General features: G+C 38.7%; 1 protein-coding gene across 4 annotated transcripts in view; it reads left to right on the top strand.

Annotated features, from left to right (window-relative positions):
* The window catches only part of PCDH11X (protocadherin 11 X-linked), a 420,711-nt gene that overhangs the window by 386,887 nt on the left and 12,491 nt on the right, over positions 1 to 21,333 (top strand). The window lies entirely within an intron of this gene.

Below are 21,333 nucleotides of genomic sequence, written 5' to 3'. Positions count from 1 at the left end.
GTTCTTAATTTTTCCTGCTGTCCCTTTCTCTGCAAAATATTCACTAAGGGACTCCTGGAGCCACCAACTTCAGGCAGGTGCTGTTCCACAGGTCTGGTTCTCCAAAAGGGAGCAATGCTGCCATCCCCCCTCAGATCCAAAAGTCACCAATTCTACACGGCACTGAAGGGTTAACAAAAATGCTGCCATGCCCTATAAGTGATAATGGGCTCAGATTGGCTTACAAATTGAAAGTTACTATTGTAAAATACCTTTTGAAGGTAAATGTAGGAGTAAAATTGCTTTTCACTTTGAATTGCCTCAGACACTGAAAATTCAGAATTGTCACTGTAAAAAATTCAGGCTGCTTGTGCTTTAGCCACCCTTCACCTCTCATTTTTAGATGAAGTACCAAATCTGTGTAAAGTAATTGTGCGCAGAGATTTATTTTTTTTTACACTGAAGAGACATTACAACTTATTTTCCATCAAAAGTTTTAAATGTGGCCATGATAGGATAGTTTGGACCACTTTGTAAGTACGTGAAATATTTTATTAATTTCAGCTGAACTTGAATTCTAAATAGACTCCAAAATGTCATGCTAATAATGAAGCTGTCACTGTGTTAGTTGATACTGCAATTTCACTTATAAACACTCTGACTGTGCATTTGTCAGTAAAACATACTTAGCATGCAGGAGCTGTTGAAAATATCTTACCCATAACCAAGGCTTTGTAATTCCTAAAAATTTACCTGTATAAGTACCCACTTATACATGCTATACATGCTTATACATGCCATATATATAGCTGAGTGAAACACTGGAGAAGTTATAAATAATGGGTCTTGAAATACCTTTTTTCCCTAAAAAATGTAAGTCAGTAAATAATGTATATAATTTTATAGAATTCATGAATTTAAAATTATCTTGTCCTGTGTTGAATTTAAAATTATCTTGTCTTGCATATCAGCAGATATTAACATCTGCCTAAAAAAAAAAGGGATCTGGACAGGCATGGTATTATGCATTTGTTGACCCAGCAAAATCTCTATTTCACCATTTCAGCAGAAGTCAGAATGAAATATAAGGGTCTCCCTGACTGTTAGGCACAGCAAAGCCTTCAGTCTGGAAGGCTGAAGTTTGTCTCTGTTGATGATGGTGAGCAATGATTTATCAATGCTGTCAGTAAATCCCAGTTTTGCGTGGGCTCAGCTGGCCATGGTGGGTGTGATCCTGTCAGGACCCTCCAGCACAGGGACCTGGTGCCAGCCCAGCCCAGAGGGGAGGCTCAGGTGTCTCTGTGCCTCCTGCACACAGAGTTGCTGATGCCTTTTGGGGCTACCTAAAACCAGAGGCCAGACAGAGTTAAGAGAATAAAAAGCAGTTCTATCTACTGAAGAGCCTTCAGGTACATTTAAGGCAGACAAAGCCCCCCAGGTGCTACACCCAAAAATGAACAACAGGTCATGGCTTTTCACACTTTTATAAGTTTGGTGCATTTGCATATTGGGGGTTAATGTTCCAATTACAGCTTCAGGTAATGGAGTCATTGACCCCAAGTTTGCTCTTCCAACACACTTTTTTTTCCATCTCAGGCCTGAGGCAGTGAGGTGTCCTTGGTTCCCAGCCTGCAGAGGAATTGTTGTGTCTGCCCAAAATGGGGAAGCAGCAGCTCTCACTGTACACGGGGTTTAGAGTTACACACTGAAGAACAAATGCATGAAAATGTAAAAGCTCCAATGCTAAGGCATCAGAGTCATGGCTCCCAATGCCCCTGGCAGTGCAAACAGAGCAGATGTGGGGTGCCCCTGTCCCCTTTCCTCCCTCAGGCACCTTCCCCTCCCCACCAGAGGGGCACAGAGCCAAGGGGCCCCAAGGGCACGGTGGAGGGGAGGCTGGCCCAGGAGGGTGGGAGGGAACAGGGAGCAGGGAAGGTGGCTGCCCTCACCCAGAGTGGCTCCAGAGCCATCCCTGAATAGGTCATAACTCTGTAAAGGGCAACTTGTGACAAGACATCTAAGATATGGAACATCTAAGCTACCACAGATATGGTGTGGAGCAAACAGTTTGGCATGAAATCAATATTAAGTGTCTGTTAAAGATGCAGTATCCTGGCTGAAAAATCTCAGCAAGGGCTCCCATCACAAATCTAAAACCCAACGTCTTTTTGCTTCCTGAGTGTGCAGCCATCATAATAAAATGAGACAGGGTAAAAATACAGCTTGCACATCAGCTGTGTCCTTTAATAAGGACAGAGCACCTTCTCTCCCAGCAATGCCCACGTGTAACACCAGCCTGGATGCAGCAACAGGAGGCACTGGAGCATTTAAATGTACAAATATCCGCCTGTAAAGTCAGCAGCAGAGATTAGAAAGTACAGTTTGGTGTCTGGTCTGCACTGAAGGGTTATCTTTATTACAGTGTGGGTGGTAGGGGGCTGCTGCACGTAGAGATTGGTCCCTGCAATCGTTGTGCCTTTCAGACAATCTTCCTGTCACTTGGCTGTTTCTAGGCTGTCTCTGTGCCACTTACAGAAGCTGGACTGTCACAACACTCCTGGCTGCCACTGCCGAGCTTGTGGAGGAGAAGTGGCTTAAGTACTGCTGATGAGTGTTATCTGTAATTTACCAAGAAAAGCAGAAACTTGCAGGGTTAAAATTCTGCCCTCTCATATATTTTCTGGGTGCTATTTTATTTTTAATGTACTCTTACAAGGTAGCTTTGAAGTCATTTCACATAAAAGAGCCTCCAGCCGTACGTCTCACAAAAAGCACGTAGGCCTCATTTAATCATTCTTTTTATTTCTCTGACTTGAGTGTGATCTCTGTTCCACTCTCACTGATGGAGCTGGCACTTTATCTTCATCCAGATTTATTCTTGATCTAATTCAACAGAACACACAGCAGAACAGATTTCCAAAGTGGAATAACAGCCACTTAAATATTTTTTAAGCCTACCACATACAGAGGCAACAATTTCAATTCCTTCAGAATTATGTTACATCTCCAACAAACACGATTATTCTTCCTCTTCCTTTTCAAGACACCATCTAAGTCACAGCATGTTAGCTACAGGCCAGAGGTATTTTTATATAGCACGTGTGATCGTTGCTACACCTTTTCTGTTGGAGTGATTTTTTATCAGCAGGTTGAGGGATGGGTTTTGTTTTTTCAAGCAGAAAATGGGGTGGTTCTGCTTGGAGCATGAGCTACTGAGTGGGGAACCTCCCCTGCTCAATAACTATGGAATTTAGCCTTTTGGATCCAGTGCTTCCCAGACCACAGAATTCTCAGATCATGTGTATTCCTGCGCTTATTTTCATTAGAAAGAAACGCAGAGATCAGCAGAAATGCATTTATTGCTCACTTCCATAGAAATACTACTCAGCCTGCGGAAGAAAAACGCTTTGAAATTAATAACGGTCTTGAAATTTCGGGTCAGGTGGGAATTGTTACCTTTTCCTGTCTACCTCTGTATGAATAGAGCTGTAGGTCAGCTAAAGTGCAATTGGATTTAAAAGTTGGGATGTCTTTTTCTCATTAGCCAGTACATGAAGTAGCAAAAAGGTCTTCATTACACAGATTCATCTGTGGGAAATAACTTTGCAAGAAACTTTTTTGTTCAAGTGTGCTTTCCCTTTTTTCACTATGCAGCTTCCTAGAAAGTAAAAGAATAACATTATTAAGGCAAAGTGTGTCCTGGATCAATCAAAAATGATTCTTTGTCATCTAGGTGGTATTTCTTGGTGTGCTTTTTGCTAGGAAGGACACTTTTTTTAAACTTTTGAAGCAAAAAAAAAAAAAAAAAGGAAAAGGGTTCCCCACCAAATTTTAGCCATGCAATAATATGTAATTCAATTATCTTAACATTTTTCTTCCCAAACTTCCAAAATGATAATAGAGATCTTCATTTTATAAGGATATTCTGCATGAGGTGCCTGTCAAAGTGAAATCACATACAAACCTGGAGTAGTCTGGCCTTCAACCTCTGATTTAGTACAAAGAAGAGAATCACAAATGGTCACAGAGTTCATAAATTAGCAGCAGCGGTGCTGTCACAATTGTGCCATGACTATGACATGTCATTTCCTCACTGTGATTAACTGTGCTTTACCAGAAACCCATTTTTCAGTGGAACAAAATGGGAGAATTAAGTTTCCTTTATATTTCTCTTAGTTCATTGTGACCGTAGACTTCAGCCTGTGTCATCCAAATTGGTTAAATGTTAAAGCAATTTGGCCTCTTTTCAGCTCCAGTTCCTACTTTCAGCACCTGAAGACCGTGAACTCTGTCTTTCTAAAGGGTAAACTCAGTTTTATTTTCTGTTATGTAAGCTAATTTGTGAGGGGTTCTCATAATGTCATGTCTGCAAGGAGATGGCAATGAGTGTCTTAAAGTTCAGGCCAAACACGGGGATTTGCTGTTCGTGTTGGAGGATTCATTAGCACTAACTCAGATCTTTTCCAAATGTCCACAATCTACAATTCAGAAAACCAAAAGTCTCATCTGCAGGTGATCTGAGACCTTAGACAAATTCCACCAGAAGTGTATTTAGAGCAGGCATTGGGATTCCTCTGATGAATCTCTGGCTGTTCCATTGATTCATTATTTTTTTTATTTAGCCTTCAATTCTTTCTCCATTAGTGGCTGTCATATTGCTTACATTTTTATGGGGGCATGACACCTAATTATTACATTTGGCAAACTCCGACATAGCCAAATGCTTTTTAATAAATAATAAGGTGTTGTTGAATGAAAGCATTTCCCGTTTTGGGCAGACACAACAATTCCTCTGCAGGCTGGGAACCAAGGACACCTCACTGCCTCAGGCCCTGAGAGATGGAAACAAAAGTGAGTTTGGGGGAGCAAACTTGGGGTCAATGACTTCATTACCTGAAGCTGTAATTGGAAGATTAATCCCCAATATTCAAATGGCCCAAACTTATGAAAGTGTGAAAACCTGTGGTCCATTTTTGGGTGTAGCCCCTGGGTGGCTTTGTCTGCCCCAAATGTACCTGAAAGCCCTTCAATAAATATAAATGCTTTTTATTCTCTTAATTCTGTCTGTCCTGTGTCTTTAGGTAGTTCCCAAAAAGGCATCACAGGAGCCATCACTGCTGTGCCAGAGCTCAGGGCTCATCTCAAACCTCCCATCAGCTGGGATCTACCACGTGCTCATGTATTCCTGCTGATTATATTGTAATGAATGGCGGTTGTCATGCACAGGATAGCAAAAACATTAATTAAATTCTTGATAATTTTCATGAGTCCGGCCCTGCAATAACAAAATACTGCTGCCTTAGTTATTTCTTGTTAATTTTCCCTGGCTTGCAGGTGGGTGCACAGTGGATTTCCTGTACATGTGCATTGGCAAACAGTAACTGGGGCTTATATGAGCTGAGTGAAACAAGTAAACTGCAACACGTGCAGAAAAATTTAAAATTTCAAACAGAGGAAGATAAGTTTAGGGGATTCCTCTGGTTTTCAAACACCAATCACAGTGGTGTTTGAATACATAGCAGATCTGTGCTTTTGGAGAGTTCAGATGCACTTTTACCAGCCCTTTGAGAATTAATTTTGTGTCTTTCCATTTATTCCATATGTAATCTACAGATTCCCATTTCTAGTTAAATATTTTATGCCAGTAGCTTGCACTGAAAACAAAAAAAAAACAAACCTGCAATATTGAGGAGAAAAAGAAGAAAAAGCCACTCCTGCTCTCTGTGCTCAAATCTGGAGAATAAAGTAGGAGCCTTAATCAAATGGAAATATCCTTTGGTGTTCATAACAGCCTGGCACTGGCTATGAGTTCCCTTCTGAGCCTTGGAAATGAGAGTCAGGGGTTCAGTGGAGTATTGTAAACTGCATCAGCTGGGGATTTATAAAGGGAATATATGGCCAAAGGATTCTCCTTCAGGGCTTCAGCTGCTCAGCAAATGTGCAGCCCCGTGGAATACAAAGCAGAGAAATGTTCAGAAACTCCGAAGTTTTGTTAAAATGGAAAAGGAAGATATTTCAAGGGTAAGCTGAACTGTGGGCTTTTTTCTGGATATTTTGGGAAGAATGGCATATAATAACAAAATAAGCCCTATAATGATGACCATTAGAAAACTGTGGATCAAATGGCTAAGCTGTTTTGCCATTGTTTACAAAGCTCTGGCCTTCTTTTTTATTATCTGAATAATACCTCTGCAATCCTGTAGCCCAGAGATAAATCCCTGCGCATGGTAAGAAAGCTGAGGAAATCTCATTGTTCTGAACATTTTGAAACTAGTTTGGATGGAGGGGGAAAAAGCAAATTCAGGTAAAACAAGAACAGTTCTCAGCAGAACTTGTTCTGTTCCCTCTCACCTAACTTAAACCAGAAGTACATTTTAAAAAGCAGCTTATATTAATTGCAGAGTCTTTTAAATTATGGGGTTTTTGGGGACTCAGATGGTTTTAAAAGGATGTGAGATGAGTCTGAAAAGTTAGCATGAAGAGATATTTTAGCACATGGTTCATCCCACCTACCTCAGGCACAGGGCTGTGGGCTACAGGGATGGAATAATCCTGCTCCCCTCTTCACTTGGCCTTGTGGTTGTTTTCTTTTCAAGCAATTCTTTAGTTTTAAGTACCTGTTCTACTTCAATCTACCTCTGTTTTAAATCTACTTTTCTTTTAGCATTCACAGTCCAATTTATTTTGCATTAAGTTACCTGAAAGCCTCACTTGTGCCCATAAATATAATAAACTAAAACAGAATCCAAGTTTTAAGTCTGCTTCCTGGCAGTTACTCACTACATGGAAGACAATGTAATTAATTACTCAGTTTTAAGAGACTTGTAAGGCTGGATATCTTGATAGAGCTGAACTGGAAAAGCAATATTTGAATTTCTGTCATTGTTGCTGGTATTCTCTCTGTAAAAAATCCATACTATAATTATTGACAGTGTTTAGCCATGGCTAAGGGGTGATTGCAGATCTGTGGATTTGCAGATAGCAATCCTTTCATCACCCAGCTGTGTGTTTCAGGAGCACAGGGTTTGGAGGCTGTGATAGTTGCCATGGCACCCACATGTGTACCAGGAAGATTGTCAGGAAAGGTGATTTATGTTCACAACAAACTGAATTTTATAAAAAAGTGATCAAAGGTGAGTGGTACATTTTAAACTGTGTTCCTTAGAAATAATTTTACTTTTTTTTTTTTGGAGTGAGGCCAAAGTTGTGATTCTTCACACCACAAAAAAAAATGCTGATGTGGAGATGGAATGGCTTGGGCATGGTGCTGGGGTGGTGCTGTAGCACCCCTGCTTTTTCCTGCCCCAGGGCGCTCTCACAGCCATGCCAGGTAAAACTGAATTGCACCAGGGACAAATGAAGATTTCTAATAGCTCTCCTCATACAATCACAGAATGCCCATTTATTGGCGAGGCCGCTGGCCCAGCAGTCCCAAATCACACTCTTGATTTCCACCCTGCCCGTGCGGCTGAACCTGAGCGGTTTGGAAGGAGTCGGTGCTCATTTCCTGGAGGAGGATGGGCAGAGCCAGCTCTTCATCCTCAGCTTTGCCCTTCCTGGGCTGGAAGTGGCCCCAGCCCTGGCATTCCCTGCTGGATGTGCCAGCCTGGGGTGTGCCAGCAGGGACAGGTGCAATCCAAACCCAGGGGCGGCCCAGAGCCAGAGGGAGCAGGAGCCTCCTTGCCCTAAACACCAACTTTTCCTCTTGTCTTGAACTTTGCATTCTTCCTTCCAATTAAGGGAGGTGACCACTTAATTCCAGCTAATTAGGGAGTTTTTTAGATCTATTCTCCACTGTACATGCCAGATCAGCACCTTCCCTTTGCTGGGAGCTCTCATGGATTAATCGTTCCTACTGCACAGTTTAATTACTTCCCTTCAACTCTTATTTACTTTTGACTTCTAATTGACTTTATGAGTGCCTTTATTTGTATTGTGTGACTCTTTAAGAAGAAACTGGTTATATTGTGATTTCTTTTTAGTAAAAATTACAAAATACCTACAGGAAACTTTGCTATTGTGTGAGTAACTTGTTTTCTAAGAGATTATGATGTGGAGGACTTAAAATTTTTTTATGTGTAGGCCAAAGGCTTTTGTACTCACAATTTTCTAATTTTTTTGAGTTGATGATTCTCAGTTCTAGTTTGTAGTTTTCCCCTTTTTGTTTTCATGCCATTTGATCAGGATCTGTTTTCTGATCATCTGGCAAGACTTTCATTTTGAAAAGAGGCTTCTACCTGTGAAGCTTGAGATTAAAAGCCTCAAAACATGAATCCTGAAGATGCAAAAAGCATGAATGCAGCTCTATAAAATGTTCTTTAATTGTGACATCATGACTGATCTTTGGATTTCATTTTCTGAAAGTCCTCTGCCTGCTCAGTTTATTGTCCCTATGGCATTATAATGATGCAAAGCTGATTTTGTCTCTGATAAATATATTATTAATCCATCAACAATAAAAGATTACTGTATATTCTTTTCTAATTTTAACTTGCTGTCTTTAGCTGTGAAGTGGAAAGGTTGGTTGTTTTTTTTTTCCTTTTATTCAATTTCTTGTCTGCCTGCAACCATTTTCTCATTCAGTTTAACACTCAATTTATGCAGTGTCCATCTCCTACCCTGAAGAACAAGAGTCTTCTACTTAATAAGAAATACTTACTGGCACATAGCTTTGATTCATAAAGAGAATGTTTCCTTGAGAGAATAATTGGGATTTTTTTTTTTCTGCTTACCAAAGGAGCTTATCATGTTCTTTTACAGAATCCTTAATATTGTTGTTTTTCTTCCTTGAATGTGAATAAGTGCTGCAGTCTGGAGGAAAACAGACGCCTAACTTATCTCTCTTCCTTCAAATCAAAAAATGGCTTTCAAAAATTGTCAGTTATAACTCTGTTTTCAGAAAAAAAAAAAAAAAAAAGAAAAAAGGAAAAATCTATATTGTTGAGTCCTGTAAACAAGATGATCCCTGTGCCTGCAAACTGTGTTGGTTCAAAGGCAGCCGGGTCCCCTTGGCCCTTTGGAGAACAAGTCAGCTTAGAACAACATCTAATAATGCAATGGAGTTAGAGGTCAAATTTGTTGGGTTTACAGTGAGAAAATATTTTAAAGGCTGATGTGCTGATGGTCTGTCAACATGAGGAGTGAAGTGGGAATCAGGTAGACAAATCTAGTGGGTATTTGTCTAATTAGCAGTGACCTGTATTAAAGCAGAGCTGCCTGAATTAAATTAGATATTGCTCATCTGGTACTAACTTTCTTTATATCTGAGAATCTGGCAAATCTCGTCTAGAATGCTAATTCTATCCTTCTGTATTTCCTCTGAGGTATCTTTTCATTTAATAATGAGTTCCTTCATTGTTTTTAAATTTAGAACAGAGCCCCCTTTTTCTGGTGGGGTGGGGAGTATCTTTAATTTCTGCACTGAAATATGCAAATAGTTCTTTTGAGGGAAAGCAGTAGGAGAGGTGAGTGCTTCAGGTAGTACCAGATCTGATGCCTTAAAATATAAAATATTGAGTATCAAGGTAGCATCTGAAAACTTCTCTGTCCCAGAAGATTTTAAAAATTAATCTCCAGCATTTGCCATGCTGGTGTTTTAAACCTAAACCTCTTTTTTGGGGAGTTCTATGTTGTCACTGGCCATCCTTCTCCTCTCTCTTGGGGTAAATAACCTCCCTTCGCTTGGATAAATCTGAGCTTCCTTGAGCTGCTGGCCACCCAAAGTTTGAGCAGCTTTAGGCTCAGCTTTGAAGAAAGTTGAGGCAGTGCAGAGTGGCTGCTCTTCATGTGAACTCTGCCAAGATGCCTTGATAAACTGGCAAGGAAATTAAAATACAAGGGTGGAAGGGATTACAGTCAGAGATAGAGGGATTAGACTGTGCACTAGCAGCAAGACTTGCTGTAAAACTGTTGCTTCAGGCTTTTGTTTATTATTTGGAGAAATTCTATTTAAATGCAGATTAGATTTTGTACCTAGAAGTACAACTTGGTCTTTGTTTAGAAACTCCACAAAGAATGAACACAGGGCTCTTGTTTTCATTTCTGGGTGAACTTTGACAGTCACGTTGCTTATCCTGTTATCTGGATTAGATATGCAAGCTCTGCATACAGGAGTTTCAGCAGTTTGTTTAGAGACCCGGCTTTAATTAATCAGTGTAAGATTACCAAATTGCCTTGGGATGAAAAACTGCTCCTGGGAAGTTGTAATTGGCTGCTGACTAAACAGAAGGGCCCAGCTCTGCACTGGGTTGGGAGGGGGAGAGGAGGGCAGAGGCAGCAGGGAAAAAAGGCAAAGAAAAAGAAACAATCAGTGAATTAGACAATTGGATTTTGTGACCTGAAATCTTTTCATTCTATATACAGCTTAAATTTTTTGTATTCTTTAATCAATCACCTTGTGAAATGACATTTTGTCTTCCTTAGGAGGAAAATGAAATTAAAATAGTGTTTTAGCAGTGCTGATGGGTTTATTAAAAGTACTCTAAAAAATCTTACCTTTAAATAGACTCCTAAATACTCAAAAATTATTCTTTTGCATATTGCAAAAGAATTTTCTTTTTATTTTTCATAAAATATCAGTATATTGTAGCTAAGTAAATATCCAAATCACTTCCCATGGGTTTATTTTTAATCCTTTATCCATTCTTCTTCCATCTTGTCAGCACCTCTCCAGCAATCCTTACTGGTCTTCTGAAAATTTTTCATAAATTGATAATTTACATAAGACAACTTTTTGTTAATCATCTCATTTTTCTGTTAAAAAAAACACCAACCAACCTGCATGCCATACTAAAACCACTGATTTCAGGGGATATTTCCATTTCACCTATTTCTTCCTTCCCAGTATAATTTGTGGCTTATCCACCAAGTTTCAGGACAGAAAATGCACACAATGATTGGCAGGAACTGTCACTGGGATTCATGTACAGAAGCAGAACTGAAATATGTTTCAGGATTTGAGATTTTGACCCAATTTTAAACAACCAGGGGTAGCTTGTATTGTTATAAATATATATAGATAGATATAGATAGATATATAGATATATAAATATAAGGATGACTCTTGCTTTTTGTCTAATGTATCAGATGGCAGCCAGATTTGGCTGACTGGAAATCAAGAGTGTGCTCTGAGCAGATTTATTTCCCCAGCCATAGAACATGTTCAGTGATTTTCTATTGATCATTTAGCATGGAAATAACAAGGCAATGTAATGCATTTAATGTGGTGTTATGGTCATGGTGAACCATTTGGCAAAGTAATATTTTAGTACTATCAGGTTCATAAGAGCTTGTCTTTTGAGAATATAATTAACATTTCTCCATGTATTATCCAGCTTTGTTGTGAAGTGGAGAAAATATGAAGACCAAGTCTTTGCTTAAAGGAGGTCGTTGAAACTTTTTGCCTCATGATATTTTAGGTCCCCTCTGGCTTTTTTGCTCCTTTCTTTATTTCTTTTTGTTGGAAAAGATAAAACAGCAACTAAAATGAAAGGAGAAAATATTATTCAGGAAGTAAAGAGCAATGGACCAATAATTTACAAGGAGTAACATATTCTTGAGAGCTCACACACTCCATTCAAAGTATCACAGCTATTTCAAAAATCTGAATTTATACAAGTTTTTTTCTGTGCTGCCCCTTCAGTGAACCAGTTGTTTTCCTTCATCCATTTTTGGTAGTTTGATAAGCTGTGCATAAAATAAGTCAGAAAAAAAGCATCTATGATGAACAATGCATGTCTGGTGAGTGACAGAATTTGCCATATATGCCAGAGGAGAAAGCACTGAATCCCAGAGTGAGCAGTATGGGATTGTCACATTGTCATTATCACATTCTGGTATCATACAGACCAGTGGATGGTCTGGAAGGTAATTATTAGAACAGCTTATTTACCTTTAATGCATCATTTCACAGTCACTTGTACTCTTAAGCTCTATCAGATATTTATGTTCTTTTTCCAGACCTTTTTGTGCCACCCTATTAATTGACTGGAATACATCAATTACCAACTTTGATTTGAATATGTGCTCTAATTTATTTGCTCTGGCCAATATTTTTTTAATACTTATTTTCATTTTTTGGCACTTTTTAATTACCATTTCAGGCAGGTTGGCAGGACCAGCAAAAGTTATAAGCTCTAACTTAGTTGTGTTTTAGTTGTGAACATTTTCTAACAATTTTTTTGGTTTTTTGTGCTGGAGAGAGAAGCCTGCATTCAGGATGCTTACTGTGAGCTGTGGAACTCCTGAAGTAACTGTATCTCAAAATCTTTGGACAAATGGCCTTTCTAGTGGGTACTTGGAGTCCAAATTGGAAAATGCAGTTTGCTGAGCTGCCCTCTGGGGTGGCCAGCACCTTGTTACTTGTGAAGATGGAAGCTTGTAATGAAAAGCCTGGCATTAAAACCTGATGGACCAGAGCTCCTTTGGAGTGCACCTGGCTTTCCCCTCTTCCCTTTTCTCTTTCGTGAAAGGATAGATATTACTATCTGCTTTTTCTCCCCCTTCTTTTCTCTGGAACATGAGAATATGACCATTCACTTCAGAGCTCTTCTTCAAGTTGTCACAAGTACAGGGGCCAAGTGCAAAGCTCTTTTGTTGGGAGCTGGACACCCCTTCTTCTGCTCCTGCTTTGGAGCTGTCCTCAAGCCCATTTGCACACTCTGCTCCATAATGATGTTGGTCTAATCTCTACTCTCAGGAAATGCCAAGCCCTAACCCATTTTCATGTGCTTCTTAGTTCCTCTGAAGGGTCTGTCTTGTGAAAAGGGGTGCGAGCTCGTCCAGGGAAATCTGAGTAACGTGGCAAAGATATTTCAGAAGTCATCATTTAGGAGGAGCAGGTACATTTGTTTTTTGTAATTTACAATTTATGAAAGCCATTCTTGAAGATGAATTCTTGAATGAAGCCATTCTGATGAAGATGAATAGACTTACGGGAGTTTTAAACAATTACGTCACTTTAAAGTAGCCAAAATTCTAGCTCAACAGCAGATTTTTGTCCTGTTCTCCTTGTTGCCAAATGCAATGCTCTCCTGGGGGTCAGCACAGAAAGTCTCACATTCTCAGCAGCCAGGGTTCCAACACCCTTCCCCTCTCTTCATTCCCAGCCTCTGTCCTTGGAATGGAGATGGAAGGTGCAGCCTGTCTGTGGAGCTCAGGGAGGAAAGGGCACAACCCATGGCAGGAACACACAGGGGAAAAAGGCTGCAGAGCAAATCACTCATCAGCCAGGGGTAATAACAGCACAGTTCTGAGAAACACTGATGGAAGTGCACATGTCTCGTTGCACAAGGGCCAATCTATTTTAACTTACATAAAAATAATGAGGTTTTACAGTGGGAACAGTTGTAACTACAGTCCAGTCCGTTTTGAAAATGAATTAAAGTTTGATTCCGAGAAGCACTTTGAGGAATTTCTAGAATGGGTTTGCCATGTAAAATTTTATGAAATCGTTACATTTTATTGCATTACAGTTAGTGCTAAATTTGAAGATAGATCTCTTGGAAAGTTTTGGTACTGTAAGAAATCATCAAAGCACATAAAATTCTCTGATTTTTAGCAGTTTATTAAAATAATGAGCTCTTCATCATGGGAAGACTATTTTAAGTGTAGTCATGGTTTTTTGCTGTTCTATTTGGCTAGATTTAGTAATGGTAATGGAAGACAGCTCTTTAATATTCCTATATTTTGTTGTACATTTTGAAATGGGCAACACAGCTTTTTGGTTGAGGGGGAAAACTGAATTTTTGCTATCATGTTTTGTCATTTGGGTTTCTTTGAGAGCCAAGGACATCATCCCCTTCTCCAACAGGTATGCTTTGAAAATAATGCAATATAATATAATATAATATAATATAATATAATATAATATAATATAATATAATATAATATAATATAATATAATATAATATAATATAATATAATATAATATAATATAATATAATATAATATAATATAATATAATATAATATAATATAATATAATATAATATAATATAATATCCAGTGTTCAAGAGTGTAAAAATCTGGTTTAAGCTATCTCAAGTTGGGCACCCAGACATAATGAATAATGGAGGCTGCATAGTTTTGCTCAGTTTTTTAATTCCTCAGTTTCCCAGATGCAAATGGCCTCCATAAAGCAAATAATGCAGGTGGGATATTATTCATGTTCATGAAGCTTTTGATTGTGCTGTGAAAACAACAGAGTACATGAGGAAATGAATACATCTGCATTCAACATGAGGCTTTGAAAGTATTAATTAAAAAGGTGTATGGCCACATGCTGATTAGAGTAGATAAAGAGAAATATTGAATAACTACTTACTCTCTGAATTGAGCCCAAGGGTCCTATGAGAAAAATAGTATATGATGATTTAATTAAAGTTTGCATCAAAACACATTTACACCAGGGAGCTGAGTTAATACTGCAGAGTTTGCACTTTCTAACTCTCCAGTGCTTCCCTGGGAAATGTTGGGTCCCTTTCAGTGCAGAGGTTCTTCCCTGGGACATCAGCTACTGATCAGTCACTTGGTATATTCACCTCACTGAAGGCCTTAGATTCAAGGCATTCATAGAATTACTAAGTAATTGAATCAGAAAAAACCCAAATATTGATAGCAGCGCATTGGAAGCATAATTCAGTTGGGTTCAGGAATATGACAGAAGAAAGGGGGGAAAGGGAGCTGGGATGTTCTGAAGGAGCCATCCAGATAAATTACATATTTACAAACTTGAGCACTGATATTTATTATTGTATCAGTATATAAGATCCTCTGTAAGATGTCTAGGCACAGCTGAGTGAGTTCCTTATTTCCTGGACAGGTCTGGACTACTCACTGGCTTTTTTTCCCCCTTTTTTCCCTGGAGAAATTTGGCTATTCAAGTCCTGAAATGAAATATTTACTCAGTGTAACCTGAGCAGGGGCAGGGAAAGGGCTCTGGTGTGTACAGAATTAGGAGACAAGTCCATGAAGGGATGGATGAATGGAGTCAGTCCGATAGAGATGGGGCCATGTCCAGGAGGGGGAATTCTCCCTGTGCTGAAGCTGGGGACAAAGCAATAACTGGCTGAAATAATAATAGTTAGAACATTGACTATGATGCTGGGATCAATTGCTCATTTCAAGTGTTTCTGGGCTTTACAATAAATCTCCAAACCTCTGTTACAATCACAGTGGTGCCACATTCACAACAGCATCTCAGTGCTTTCCAATTCCACTGGATAATGGACCCATAACTACAAAATGTGTTTGATTTTTTCTATTGTAACAGCCCTGAAACACATTATAAATGCTGTTATATCCAGTTGCTCCTGTAATTCAGATGATGTATAGACACATAGCAAGTGTGGTGTAACAGAGGAGTAGATCCCCTCAAACCTCACTGAGTGCTGCAGCAATTCAATTAACTTTATTTAATTTGCTATTTATTGTCATTATCCCCATGATTACAGTCGGTTTGGAGCCCTAATGATCATTTCTGCCTCAGGGCAGCACAGAGGGTAAGGGAAAGGACCTGTGAGTGTGAAAATGAGAAAAACACAGTGTCAGGAACCTCCCTGTTTAGGAGTTGGAGTCGGGAGTTTATAATTTGTTTGTTTTCCCCCCAAGAGTTCCATGTCCTTTTCTGCAGAAGTTCTGCCATCAGTCCAGTCTCATCTCCCAGCATTCCAACTGCCCAGTCCGTGGCAGGCTTTTTCCCAGCCATGATAAATTATTCTCTGTCAGAATCCAAATCTGCCTTTTCAAGTCTGATCATTTGTGATAAATTTATTCTGTTAACATGTGCTTGAATAGAAGCAATAGAGGATAATAAATTAACTTTGAGCATATTAATGACATCTCTAGACTATGGGTGAATTAAGGAATAAATAGATTAAATAGGTTCAATAACAGGTTGGTGAGCACTTGGTCAGCAATTGACTGGTAGCTTTACATTTAGGTCCTTTTATAGCCTATGGTTAATTAAAAAACTTAGAAAGATTTAAAGCAGCCCTTTGGAGCACAGACTGAGCTCCAACTCCTCCTGCCATCCACAGGAAATGTAGGAAAGGTGGTTGTGCAATGCAGTTTGCTGAAGCTCGGGGAACCTCAGCTTCAGAAATTCAGGTTTGGACCCTCTCAGAAAGAAATCTGTGCCAAAAGTGGTGACAGCTTTCTGTATGGCATCTGCCAGAGCAGCACTTAGCCCAGACTTAAAATATCCTTTGTGCAGAACTTAAGAAAAAAATAAACACAAATTATGGGATTTTGTGGGTTTGCTCTTATGAACTAGAGATTAGGTTAGTTCAAGAACTTTCACTCCCAGCAAGAACTGCTGGGATTTGTTTGGTTACCTTTAAGGTGTGTCTGCCCTGACCAGGATCTCAAAACTGGTTTGAAACTTAGACTTTCAAAAGAACTGGATGCTGAATTGAGTGACTTTGTGAGAACTGATTTTTCTTCAATCTGCTCCTAGGGGAGCCTCTGTCCTACAGTAGAGAAATGGCTGATTGAGGCTCATCTACTAAAGGAGGTGACAAGTTCTCTGACAAGTCTGATTGCTAGTTTTTAACCTTGTTAAATAATATATGTTAGGCTTTTATTAGCCTTGGCATATTCATGCCAAAGCTTATCAAACAGGACTGAACATTACATTTTTTTGCAAAGACAGCTACAGTTCAATGTATAAAAATATGAATATAAGGAGGGCTGAGTCAAAGCTTGACACCTACTCTCTGAAATTTGAAGGTCAATAAATTTATCACTCTCCTCAGAATCCTCACATAGACACACACAGACAGCGTGTGGTTATAAGAAGGTGTTTATATAATTGAGTTTATAAAAGCATAATTTAAAGATCAACCAATGTGTTGATTTCCATTTTTAAATACTTCCATCTTTGAAGTAAGGAACTTTAATTTCATGTACAATTGGATACCTCATGAAGTTTAACTTAATACCCCCACAGTTTTATATTTGTTATGCTCCAAGTAATTAATAATAATAATAATAATAATAATAATAATAATAATAATAATAATAATAAAATTACCCTGTTTTCAGGCATCACAGTCCTGATGGTTGCAGGCACAGAACTTTCCTGACAGCTGCTGCAGTGGGCTGACAAGGTGCTGTCAGCAGCAATTCACTTCCATTCTCTTGGCTGATCCTACTGACACGAAAATCTTCCAGAATAATCACAGCTATCACTGTTTCCTAACAATGTCTTTTTGAAATTATCCATCCTAGGAGAGAATGTTCTGTAAAGAATTGTGTCGAGTGTTGATCTGGCCTAAATTATTCCCATCACTTGTCAATTGTCCAGGGGCTGATAGAATCATCTGTTTAAAACAAAACTCTACATAACGCTTCTAGCTGAAATTCTAGTATTTTTATATTTTAATTGGAAATTACTTTGGAGAATATATATAAATATATATTTAAATATTTATATTTATATTTATATTTATTTTTATATAATATCTTATATTTTTCTATCTATTTGGCATATATATAAATGGCTGAATATGCCAAAAAATGTAATAGCTGGAGAAGGCTCATCTGATTGAGATGAGGAATTTCTAATCAAAGAGCAAAACTTCAGTGGAGCACCTGGTAACAAGGGAATGTTCAAGAGCTGGTGACTGTGCCAGTATTGCCTCATCAGGGTGCTGCCCAAATTTCTGGAGGTGCCAGCAATGCCTACAAAGGCCCAGTTAGAAATTTGGAGCCATCTAAATCAGTGATTTTGGACTCTCAGGTAAATGATGGAAACTAGATTTCAGGAATCTGAAATTTTCCTTTTTCTCGTTCAAATGTCTGCTCGGAATGAGGCTCTGAGCTAATGTGCCAAGATTGCTCCAAATCACTCAGAGCCACACTCCAATGCCTGACTGGAGCACAATGAAGTTTGGATTATGCTGTTTTAAATTATCACCCATTTGAAGTCATTTTCTTTATAAAACAAGATTAAAATGACTGTAATTCAAAACATTTTACCTCAAATTGATGTGAAAATTGTAGTGTTCATATTATTTCCATTTTTCAATTTGACAAAACATTTCACTCCACATACAAGCTTTTCTGTGTTGTCACTATCTTAACAGTGAAAATATGAATTTTACTCTGTGCACTTGACTCTTTCCTGATGTGTCTTATTTCTTAACACTACTTATTTAAGTTTTTGAAAGCATGTCTTTCTATAGATTGTTGTAGTACCTGGGGAAAATACAAGCAGATTTAGGAGGTTTGCTTACCTCCTTTCTGACCCACACAGTAACAGTTTATAACTTCACATTGTTAAGTTTGTTCTCTGGTCTTCATACATGCCTGATGGTTAGATAACTGCTGATGAATGAACAAAGCAAGGGAGAAATTGAAGCTCTAGCTTAATGGAGTTGAAACTCAGATTGTTTACCTGAAACTTCCTTTCATTTGCTTTCACAGTAATACTACAGGAGAAATTTCTCTGCATGAATTTGTCCTCAAAGTTTAATGTCTCTGAATAGAATCATATAGGGAAAGAACAGTCTTTTCCTCAGAAGTTTATTTCATAGACAGGGAGTATTATTAGTAATACTTTTTAAAAATATAGTAAATTCTGAGTAGCTTGAGTTCCCCATGAAAAAGGGCATTTGTGTCGCCTAAGACAGAATTCTTCTTGCAGAGTTCTTGAGCAAGCAAAGAACAGAACAACACTGAAAAGCACTTGAGAATTAAGTGACTTGCAGAAGTCCTTGTGTAAACTATTGCCAGTGAGATTTACAACTGCAAAGTTCTCGGCCTAAAAATACAATTGCATTTATTTTTAAGTCACACTGTGCTCGACCATAAGTGCAACAGAATGCCAAACCTTATCACTTAAAGTAATAGCAAGGCACATGTCAGCTCTCAGACCCTCAAACTCTGCAGAAGGGCTGTTTCTGTGTGCTCAGTCTGCAGAGGATAATTCATTCCTTACTAGGGGGTATGATTTCAAGAGCTGAGAGCTTTAACTAGTACATATGTATAGGGTAGATTTAAAGTGATTATGGAAATGTCACCGCAGGACAATGCATTATTAGTAGGCCCTCATATGTTGTATGCTGTCCCCTTATGTTTGCTGATAATTAAAAAGCAGATTGGGATGTCATGGTGAGAATGAGTGCAAAATGTCCCTTTTATCATTTGCAATAAATATGAAATAGTGGTCTTGCTGTATCCTTCAGTGATTGTTCTATTTGTGTTGGTGACAAACGACATCTTTCTCCTTGCAATGTGCCTGCAGGGTTAAAGGACTTTATTATTATTAATGAGTCATTGCTCCAGCTGCCCAGAAATACAGGGAGTAGGAAACATAAGAGATTTAGACCTGAGTAATTACAAATGTAATTATTACCTTTCAAATTTCATTTTCATGGCAATCACAAGGTTGTTAATCAAACATGGCCCTCTCCACGTGCTCACACTTTTTGGAGCCTTTGTCAAAGGGATGAGCAGCTCCGTGGGTCCACTGAGGGTAGTCGGTGGCAGATTGACAAAGTGGTCTTGACAGAAAACCGCTGTGAAAAATTGGATGGAAGCTGCTGTGCAGCCATCAAGGAGGCTGTGCTTGAGAGGGCTCTCCAAGAGGAAAACCCTCCTGAGCTGCAGCCATATGGAGGAGAGTGTCCTCTTGGGGAGGTGGAACGGTGCAGTTTTACTCCTCCAGCCTGTCTGTCCTTCCTCAAGGTTGTTGGTTGTCATGAAGGGATCTAAAAAACACAGCAGAGCCAGCGTGCTGCTTTAGGGGAATTAAAAACCGTGGCCTCTTACCCTGAAATATTTATCCTCATCACTCATAATTAGGGATTTTTAAGTTTTGAGGCGGAGCATAAGGTTTATTCTCCCGCATTGGTGGCAAGGGCATTGCAGGGAATTCAGAAAAGGGGAATTGTGACAGCGTTCACAGGGGTCTGAGGATGAGGGAAGAGACAAGGATCTGACTCCATGTTTCAGAAGGCTGATTTATTATTTTATGATATATATTATATTAAAACTATATTAAAGAATAGAAGAAAGGATTTCATCAGAAGGCTAGCTAAGAATAGAAAAAGAAGGAATGATAACAAAGGCTTGTGTCTCGGACAGAGAGTCCGAGCCAGCTGGGCTGTGATTGGCCATTAATTGGAAACAACCACATGAGACCAATCACAGATGCACCTGTTGCATTCCACAGCCGCAGATAACCATTGTTTACAGTTTGTTCTTGAGGCCTCTCAGCTTCTCAGGAGGAAAAATCCTAAGGAAAGGATTTTTCATAAAAGATGTCTGTGGCAGGGAATAGCTGTGATTATTGTTAGGCCATGCTGCTGATGCCATGGAATATAAGCAGAGCTGTTTTCCCAGAACCACAACCTGGATTGATATTTATTGTGAAGTGTAAAATCTGAGGGACAGCTTTAGAGAAATGAGAACATTTCCATTCAATAATGCCATTTCTTCATAATATGAAGGCCCCTCATATTTTAAAGAGATAAGTGAAAATGAATTAAATAGAGAAAATGGGCACTACCTGGTACCACACTTTATAACCCCAAATGTAATGTGAATCAGCACTGTCACAAAGCATTTGAATTTTGAAACTGCATTTCTGATGGGAAAATTGTTTTGTCAAAAAACCCTCAGCAAGCTTTATTTATACATTCAACTGGAATGAATTAATACTGTTGATGGTCCAATAAAATGTAGAAGCTATCAGCACTCAAAAAAGCATAGTGTGTTACATAGATATCAGCATAGGTAATCATTATAAAAATGTTTAGAAGTATTTGAAAATAAATAGGGTATTCATAGTAAAAAATGTTTTACTAATGTTCTAATAAAGAAATATAGTTTGTTTGGTTTTTTCCCCTTGAAATGCAATTGGTCACCACAAAAGGTACAGAATATTTTTAGACTGTTGTAGGTTTGTTTTGGTTGCTGCTCTAGTGATCTTTGACTTTAAATTTCTGTTTGTGTATATCTGATGATGAAAACACAATTCAGAACAACTTTTACTGGCTATCTTTTAAGTTACCACAGGAGATATCTGTTTACTAGCTCATGGAGCATTTGGGCATTTTATGACTCCCTTTTGAAAATTAATGTTTCATTTAAGTGTCTGAACTGTGACCAATTGCCCACAGTTGTTCAATTACTTCATTTAAAAGATTTTTTTTAGCATTCTACTTTCCATCAAACTTTTGTTTATTTTTCACTGGGAAGTCAATAAAAAGGAAGGCAGAGCCCCATTTGGCATGGAGATACACCAAGAGGCTGAAGTGCACAGAGGGTGTGAACACAGACTTTTGAGGGGTTTCTCCCTTGAAGGAACTGCTGTGTGTGAACAGAACTGAGCAGGAATTTCTGCTGATCC

The sequence above is a fragment of the Camarhynchus parvulus genome, chromosome 4A (assembly GCF_901933205.1).
Source record: "Camarhynchus parvulus chromosome 4A, STF_HiC, whole genome shotgun sequence".
Taxonomy (NCBI): Eukaryota; Metazoa; Chordata; class Aves; order Passeriformes; family Thraupidae; genus Camarhynchus; species Camarhynchus parvulus.
Note: the sequence above shows the minus strand (reverse complement) of the source record. Positions and strands in the feature narration are given on the sequence as shown.